The sequence below is a fragment of the Benincasa hispida genome, unplaced genomic scaffold (assembly GCF_009727055.1).
Source record: "Benincasa hispida cultivar B227 unplaced genomic scaffold, ASM972705v1 Contig491, whole genome shotgun sequence".
NCBI classification, from domain to species: domain Eukaryota; kingdom Viridiplantae; phylum Streptophyta; class Magnoliopsida; order Cucurbitales; family Cucurbitaceae; genus Benincasa; species Benincasa hispida.
Genome location: NW_024064879.1, coordinates 329,946 through 339,343, shown reverse-complemented (window position 1 = coordinate 339,343; position 9,398 = coordinate 329,946). Strand labels below are relative to the sequence as shown.

Sequence of the window (9,398 nt, the reverse complement as noted above, 5' to 3'; positions counted from 1 at the left end):
ACTTGGCAGCCTAATAACTCAAACGTAACACTCTAAATATGCTCTCAACACAAGATTTTGGTAATGGTATGAATAAATCCCTCTCACCCAACCCCTCTATTTATAGCCATTCCAAACTCACCCCCTTATGACAACTCAACTCCCATTTGTCTCACTTTGGAGCTGCCAACACTTAGCCTACTCCAGCCTAGCCTTGAGTTGTTCTCATCTCAACTTGCCAGCCAAAATTTCTTTTTTTGCATGAAATCTCCTTCACCCACCTCCTGCTTAGGGTGATAAGACCTTCATTGCATGAAATCTCCTTTGTCCACCTCCTGCTAGAACTTTGTGTGATCCTTCTTTTGCCACCTAAATCACTTAAATACTTAAACATATTCCTCTATTTAAATTGTTAAGACTTATGATCGTATAGCTATTGGCATCTCTCCTTGGAGTTCCTTTCCATCAATTAGCCTTACTCTTTGTCCTTAACGCATCAACTTACCTCCATTGAAATTCCACTTAGCCATCGCATGAGTCGGCCATCACCAATGCATAGGGTGGCCACTCACCCTCGACGCATGGCTTGCTAGGTATGCTTGCTCGGCCTACTTGGCATGGACGCACGACGCTGACCATCAACGCATGGGTATGCTGCTTAGGCACTTGCACGCTTGGCCGTATAGGCGCATGGCAGCATAGGCGTGTCTCGCCTTCATGGGCGTGCACTTGGCATAAGGCATCGACGCATGGCTGGCTCTGCAGACTTGGCAGCGCTCGACGCATAGGATGGGTGTCCGGCTTACCCGCTCGACGCATAGGCAGGGCGCTCGGCATACATGCTCGACGTATGGGCTATGCGCTTGGCCTCGACACATGGCCTGTGCGCTTGGCCTCGACGCATGACCTGTACGCTTGGCCTCGACGTATGGCCTGCGCGCCTAGCTCACTCGACGCATTCCTCCAACGCATGCCCTTGTGTTTGTTGTATGCAAGCCCTTGGCCATTTTTCAAGTCTTCTTGCTTCCATCCTCCAAGCACTCTTGCGTTCAACGTATTTAAGCCTTCCATATGCATTTGGTCTTTTGGTCACCTTTTTTGATAATTTAGTATTAATTCTTTCCATTCTTTGCTCCAATATCCTTACTTAGGATTTTTCTTCTCTATTTGACCTCTCACTTTAGATTTAGTGTTAGAGTCTTACAATGATTGCATGACTTGTACACAATCTTGAGAAATGTTAGCTAACTCTCTTCTCGGCCTCTTCATCGCATACTTGTTATAACAATACGCTTTCATCACTCCGCGTTCAAGTCCATCGCATAGGAAAGTCTAAATCAAAACACCATCTACTTCCTTACCACCACCGCAATAGAATCAGAGAGTCCGTCGCATATCTATTTAGCAGTCCTTGTGTTCGACCCTGGACTTACCAGGAACCTAAGAAGGCTTATACTTGGGCTTTGTTAGGAAAACTTGTATGATCATCGCATCCACACATCATCGCATGATAAGCCAACGCATCAGTTGCCTACATACCTTTGAAAAAAGGAATCAAGTCATTACGTAGTTCAAATGTTTTTTTGTTTGCTGGACTGAACTTGAAGTTTCTTTCAAGCTGCCTACGTACCTTTACAATGATAGGGATCAAGTCATAACGTAGTTCAATGAAGAGATTTTTTTTGGGTCGTTCACCTTTTAAGCTCATGCGGGTCAGGAGCAACATGCAGTTTAGGCTCTTGCGACGAGGAGCTTCTACATTTAAATTTCAGAAGCTCTTTTTTCATCATGGCTTTGATCATCCTCTTTATTTGTAGGATGCATCAATATGATGAGTCTTGGTTTCACTATCAAGGAACCTTTTGTATTTATATCAACAGACAATTTCCTCTTCATTCATGAAGAAACATGGCTGTGAATATTTTTGTCGTTGTTTTCTTCATGAAATGATGTTGCCTTCAAAATTTTTATCCTTCCTTTATATTGATCGCTTGTTATCTTAAGATGATCAAAAGAAGATGTTAAAGGTCAATCTTTCTTTGATGTGAAGATACTCAGCCTCTTGAAAGCTGAAGTTCGAGTTGCAGTAGACATCGGACATTGGTTTCCTTCTTCTATTGTGGCCATATTCAATCTTTGGAAGACTGGAGATCGAGTAGTTGAAGACTTGATATGATCAAAGATAGAAACTCTTTGCTCGGTTTCTTTTGAATCATTGACTTCTTTAATAGTTATATGGTTGTTGTCAACTTCTGCTATACTGACAGCATAACATCCAATAACTTCTGATACTTCCTCTAAATGATTATTGAGAATTGGGAGAAATTCTGCCATAGTCACCGGCCGTCGAAGTTGAGGAAAGTCTTTGTCTTTTTCCTTAGTAGGCTTAGGCTTCCATGCTCCTTTTTCCCTTTCAAGAGCCTTGTTTTTTCTTCTATACCTTTGATAGGAGCGTGACTCTTTTTAGGTGGAATTTGGCTGTCTTTTTTTTCGACAAGTCACAATTATCCACCCTTCATTGTCATCTTCAATAAGATCATCTTTTCTTCGAAAATCTGTTGTTAGAATCTCTTGTTGGAGCCAAATGATTATAGGCTGAGTCCCAAATTGGATGAAGCTTTCTTTTTTATCATGAGACGCAGACGGTGTTAGGACACTTGAAGTCATCGCTGCTACTACGTGATTTGTTTAAGCTATTTCATCAAGCTCCAGCTCAATCTTCTGTTCACGAGCCAACTTTAGAATTAGCTCCTTCAGCACGAAGCACTTTTCAACTGGGTGACTAACAACTCGATGATACTTACAGTAGTTAGGATCATCTACTTTTCTTACTTGTTTCGGTCGTTTGCATTCCGGTAGCTGAATAAGTTGTTTCTCTAATAATTGCTCCAACATGTCGACAATATCAGAGTCAAGAAATGGATAAACCTTCTTTTGTCTTTCTTTCGGAGTTTGGCGATGCTTCTGGCCGCCATCGTGCTTTTTTTCAAACTTTGTTTCTTTTTCTTTGGAGGAAAATTTCAGCGGGGTCATCTAAACAACCATAGATTCTCTTATGGCACTACTTATGATCTTTTCAGTTCCCTTAATTTCTTTCTTATCCTTTCTTTTTTTGGGGACTAGCAAATCTTTAGTTCCCCAGTTGGCGATGCCCAGCTCCATATTATGAGCTTATGTTGCCAACTCCTCAATTGTACGAGGCTTTATACTTTGCAGAATGTAGAGAAGTTACCAGTGCATGCCTAGGGTGCACATCTCCACTGTAGATAATTCAATGATTCTATCTTTGCAATCCAGACTCAGAGCTCTCCATCGGTTGATGTAATCAATGACAGACTCTCCCTTCTGTTGTTTTATGTTCGTCAGATCCATCATGCTAACAGTAAGCCTTGTGCTATAGAAGCGGTTGAGGAACTCTCTTTTTAACTATTCCTAGCTGTCAATCGCTTCTGACTCCAGATCAGTATACCAATCAAAAGCATTTCCTTTCAACGTAGGACGAATTGCTTGACTAACTGGTTTCCTCTAGTTCCTGCATTTTCGTAGGTTTCAATGAAGTGAGTAACATGTTGTTTCAGATTCTCCTTCCATCAAACTGCTGGAACTTTGGAGGTTGATACCCCGCTGGCATTCTCATATTGTTGATTCTCTTGGTGTACAGCTTGGAGTACATAAAGAAAGATTGTGATGGTCCTCCATACTGAGCCCTTATGAGGTTTGTAATCATATNCTTGGAGTACATAAAGAAAGATTGTGATGGTCCTCCATACTGAGCCCTTATGAGGTTTGTAATCATATCCTGCAGCTGTTGAACTGACAGAGCGGTGACATAGGTAGATTGTTGCGGCTGGTCTTCTTGCAAGACAAAACTTCCTTTGTCATTGACTTTTGTAGCTAGAGATTGACTCGACTCAGTAGTATTCTGAGCCTGTATGTGATCTCTTAGAGCAACGATTTCTTAATCTCGCTCCTCTACAACCTTCATTAGAAGATTTATCTTCCTTTCCATCTCTTCCATGGCTGACTCAGTCCTTACATCAGCCACCATGACAGACATTACGTCAAGGTATGATTCTTCCTTTGATTGGGCAGAGTTGTCAAACAAGGGATTTTCTCTTATGATGATCTCGCATTTAGAAGACTTTATCATCTGTTCCCAAATTTTCTCTGCGAAGACAAAACCTTGTTCTTGCTCCTGCATGCTCTCCTTTGCATGGTTGTAGGTGACAAGTCCTGTGTACATATTGCTTGCAGCAGTTGCTTTTGATAAAACTTTTTTTGGTGCCATTAGTTTACTTGAATGTTGAGAAAGATGAGAGGTAGTAAGATCCCACTAGGCATGCCAATTTATTCACACGAGATTTCAAGAGAAATTTATTTTGTGGAATTTGAACTTTGTATTTGTATTAATTTTGTGGAAAGTGAGCAATCTCTAATACATAATGTTTTGATGCTTTTAAAATAAACTATAGTCTTTAAGGTGGTTAATCTTCTTGAATAATCGGCCTTTGGGCTTGTTGATCTTCTTGGATGATCGACTTTTGGGCTTGTTGATCTTCTCGGACGATTGGCCTTTGGGCTTGATGATCTTCTTGAACGATCGACCTTTAGGTTTGTTGATCTTCTTGGATGATCGGCCTTTGGGCTTGATGATCTTCTTGGAAAATTGGCCTTTGGGCTTGTTGATCTTCTTGGACGATCGGCCTTTGGGCTTGATGATCTTCTTGGAGGATTAGTGTTCGCACGAGGCTTCCGAAGAAACTTGTTTTGTGGAGTTGAACTTGAGTTGGTGTTGATGTTGATGTTGATTTGATGCGATGTGGTACGATCTCTAGTACTTGATCCTTTGATTCTCTCTCAGTCGAATGCGTACGCTTGATTTGAGGAAGCGGAGCACGTGACGATCTTGGAGTTGAATTCTTGGAAGAATGCTTGTATCTCCGAAGGACTTTAGTCTTCAGGTGTGGTCAGCTTTAGGAGTCAAGGAGTCATCTGGTTGTTGGGAGAATTCTCTCTAGGCTCTCTGGAATGTAGAATTCCTGACCTTCCCAAATGAGGAGAGCTTCTCTATTTATAGAGTTCACAGGTGGGCTTGGGCTTAACCCTTGGGTTTGAGGACATTGAATCTTTAACTTGTAGGTTATGAAGATACAGTCGGTTTGTTGAAATCTTCTAATATTCAAAACTTCAAATAGTTCAGATCTTCAGTTCTTCAGAATTTGAGAACTTCAGTCTTTGAAGCTTGAGAAGCTTCGGTCTTCAGCACTTGAGAGCCCGAGTCTTGTATCTTGGGAGCTTAAATCTTCAGAGCTTTAATATATCTTATGACCTTCAGAGCTTTAGTATCTTCTGATCTTCAAAGCTTTGATATGTCTTCTGATCTTCAAAGCTTTAGTGTCTTCTGATCTTCAGAGCTTTGATATGTCTTTTAATCTTCATAACTTTAATGACTTCTGATCTTCAAAGCTTTGGAGGAGTTATGTTCTTTAGATCCTTGGAGCTTCAGACTTCAGATTTTCAGAGAGCTTTTGCCTTCAATTCTTCCAACCTCTCCTCAAATGAAGAGGTAAGGCCTCTTATAGAGGTTTCTCATGGGCCTTACATGGGCTTGGACCCAATCGCTTTATTGGGCCCAAATTAGGCTTGGGCCTATTTGTTGTTGGACCGAAGCATGGGGCTTGAGCTTAATCTTTAATTTGACTCAAAATTTCGCCCTAGTCTTGAATTGGGTTGGGCCAGAGTGATTTTAATTACTCGGCCCGATTCAACCTATAATTTTTCAATTAGGCTCGGGCTTTCATTGATGATGTGGCAATTTGTGATTCGTCGAAATTTCTCGTTCAACAATATGTTTCCAAGTTTTAGCTGTATGATTAAACCTTTAAATTCTTTGAATTTTTCATTCAGTTTTTTAACTTATTTTTCATTAAAACTGGGGGCACCCCAAATAGAGATTTAATGTTCTTTTTATAGATTGGATAATTAAATTTTGTTTTAATCTTTTGAATCTAGTCAAATTTTGTGAAAATGGTGTTTTGATATTTATGCATGCATGTAATAACAGTCTAATTTTTTATTCTAGAAAGTCGAGTCATTACATTAGGAGTATTTTGTTGAATCAACATCAAAAGTATAAAGACCAAAATAGTATTTCAACCTTGTTTTTAATCGTACAATTTCCATTATCTATTTCTTGTAGAATCTAATGGCAACACTAAAGGAGGGAGGAGGGGGATAGGGTTGTCTACTGATTTTAGTTTTAAAATTCTAAACGACAAATGTGACAACTAAACTTGAATTTTAGATTGCATGTTAGGATTATTTCATTGGGGGTTTCTCTTTAGCCTAGGTTAAAAAAAAAAAAAAAAAAAAAAGGCCGTGTAGGTAGAGAATAAAATAACCAAGGAATCTTGGAGAGTGGACGCAGTCACATTGCTCGAACCATTATAAATTCGGTTCCTTCTTTTCCTTAAACTCTTTACTTCTGCACTTTGTTTATCTTTTAATTTTTAGATTGCGTGTTAGGGTTATTTTGTTGATTTGTATGATTGTGATATATGTTACTAACTTGAATTGGTTGCTTGATGTTATTTAATTTTCTTAAATTAAAACTCATGTCTAGACGTCACATTTAGAATTTTTAAATTAAAACTGGTAAATAACTCTATTCACCCCCTCTAGTATTGTCATTAGATCCTGGAAGAAATAGATAATGGAAATTGTACAGATAAAAACAAGGTTTAAATATAATTTTGGTCCCTATATTTTTTGGTGTTGATTCATTTTGGTCTTCATACTTTTAATACATTCATTTTGGTCCTTGTACTTTTAACTTTGAATCATTTGGTTTTGTACTTTTAAGAAGAGACTATTGTAGTCCATTCATTTCCCTTTTTATATCATTTTTACGGACCAAAGGATCCGTTTTTGTAGTACAATAACTAAAATGAATTAGAGTTGTAAGTACAATAACCAAAATGAACATTTTGAAAGTATAATATAGATCAAAATTTAAAGATATAGGAATCAAAATAAACAAAAGCCAAAAATATAAAGACCAAAAGTAGAAACCTAAACAATTAGGGAAAAGAAACAATGTTGTTAGATAGCAATAGCATGAAAATATTAGTGGGATTTATATGTGAACTGACATTAATTACAAAGCTAATAGAAAATTAACTCACATACAGTCTGGCTAAATTTTGTTCTTTTTTTCCATAAATAATTACTAACGAGAAAAAGAAATCCATATAATTAGAGAGAGTTGACACAGCTGTGGGATTTGAACCCACGCCCTTTCAGACCAGAGCCTAAATCTGGCGCCTTAGACCACTCGGCCAAACTGTCTTGTTGAGAACAATTGACTTTGTTGTAAAATAGGTGTATGATACATTTGGAAGATATAAAAATATTATTCGTACTTCTCTTACTAATTACATTAGAATTCTTTTTATTCAACAATATTGTAATAGGAGAATCAGATTTTTTACTTCGAGATTAATAGTTCAAACTTTAGGTTAATTGAGTTATGTTCTCATCTTGACGAGTTGTATATTCTTATTTATACAAGAATACACATTTAGTAAAAAAAAATATGGATTTTGTTTTTCTAAACTACTTTTAAATTTTATGGTCAAATAGTGCAAATTCTAAAAATAATATTTTTATGTTTAAGGTATATCTTCATTTTGAATTTGAAATTTAAAATACACAATGATATTGATAAGATAAAAACATTAATAAATGTAATAAATTCAATTATTTTCATTTCTTTTAAATTAAAATATGTATTTTATAATGCATTATAATTTGTATGATATTAGAAAATGATAATTATGCAAAAGTTTAAATATAACATGTTCATATAACACAATATTTGTGTTTAGCTACAAACTTTTTATGATTTATAAATATATTAAAAAATTATGTTAAAAAATTGTTAACTTTTTTTTAAAAATTTTAAAAGAAACATAAAACATGAAATACAAGTTTGTTTTATTGAATAATTATTTTCAATGGCCACCAAACAACGGACCCTCATGTATTTGGAAAACATGAGATTTTAAAAAATAGAAAAATAACGGAAACTATTTACACAAAATCAAAGAATATTAATCTTCTTTGATAGAGGCTGTTAGAAGTCTATCAATATTTATCAGTGATAGAAAGCTATTATTAATAGACATTGATAAAAGAGACATTTTGAATTAAAACAAGGATTTAGTAGAATTTCTTAAAAGAAACAAACCAGTTTAGGTTTAAATGATTTTTCAAGAAGAAAATTATAGCAAATGAATTGTGGGTAAACTTAAAAATAGCTACCATAAAGCCTTGATAACATTTGCATAAATATCAAATGGTTGTATATAAGTCATTTCTCAATGGTGACCTGAAGGAAGATATATATATGACACAACTGGACAAATTTATTAAGCAAGCTCACAAATAATCATGTGATAATTTTAACAGTACACTGTGATTAACAAGCGGCCACAGGAAACTGTCAAGAATAGCGTGTATAATAGCAAAATGAGGCATATACGGCTCAGACATATGGAGTCATGATACAGGTATTGAAAGGAAGAATGATCTCCTTGGAGTTTGTGAGGTCTGAGAGTAACTTGGGGAATCCTCTAACCAAAGACTAACTTCCCTTAAAAGTTCTTTAGCCTTTTCTTTGGGTGTCCTAACATGGATTCGATGGATAATTGTAAAATCTTTATAACTCAATTTTTTAATGGTTTGTCTTTAACATACTTGATGAAGTTGGTCATGGAATGGACTAGATGTGAAGTCTTCATCGCTCAATTTTTGAGTGGTCTATTGCGATATATTTGATGAAGTAATAAACGTAAATGTGAAGGTGTGGTTGCCTTCTATGATTATTTAAGGATCTCTTTCTAGAGCTTTCACGGTGACCTAAGGTTTATGTGCATAGCCTTAAATAGAAGGTTATGTATCGCGAAATCAAGAAAATTTAAGGAGTAAAACATATTGCGAGGGTCTTAACCATAGTTATTGAAAGTTTAAAAGGCAATTCACTCTCTCTAACAAAGTTGTTGCCCTACTTCACTATTCACCAATTCAAATAATTAAGATATTGATGTTTAAGTTTGTTCTCCTATTTTTGTTCAAGAAACATGTTTTATAAAATATCGTTTTGTTTTCTTTGCAACATCAGTCATTCGTAGGGGATTGTTAAGAATGACTTTGGGCTTTTGGTACGTAGCAAAAGAAAAATGAAAAGGATTAATTTGTTATAGCTTTCTCCTTAATCATTTTAATAGCTTTATTACTGTTTATTTAAATTAATTCCAAGATTAATTAGTGAAAAAATAATTATTCAATCAGTTCTTAAACAATTTTTATTTAATTCTTCAATTATTTGTCCTCAAAAGTGATTAATTTTTTAAAAAAAG

The 9,398-nt window shown here is 36.1% G+C and overlaps 1 non-coding gene across 1 annotated transcript; it reads right to left on the bottom strand.

The window, feature by feature from the left end:
• Positions 1–7,244: 7,244 nt before the first annotated feature.
• TRNAL-UAG lies at positions 7,245–7,326 on the bottom strand. The gene has a single exon. It is a non-coding gene; the product is annotated as a tRNA-Leu (tRNA).
• Between the last annotated feature and the right edge of the window lie 2,072 nt (positions 7,327–9,398).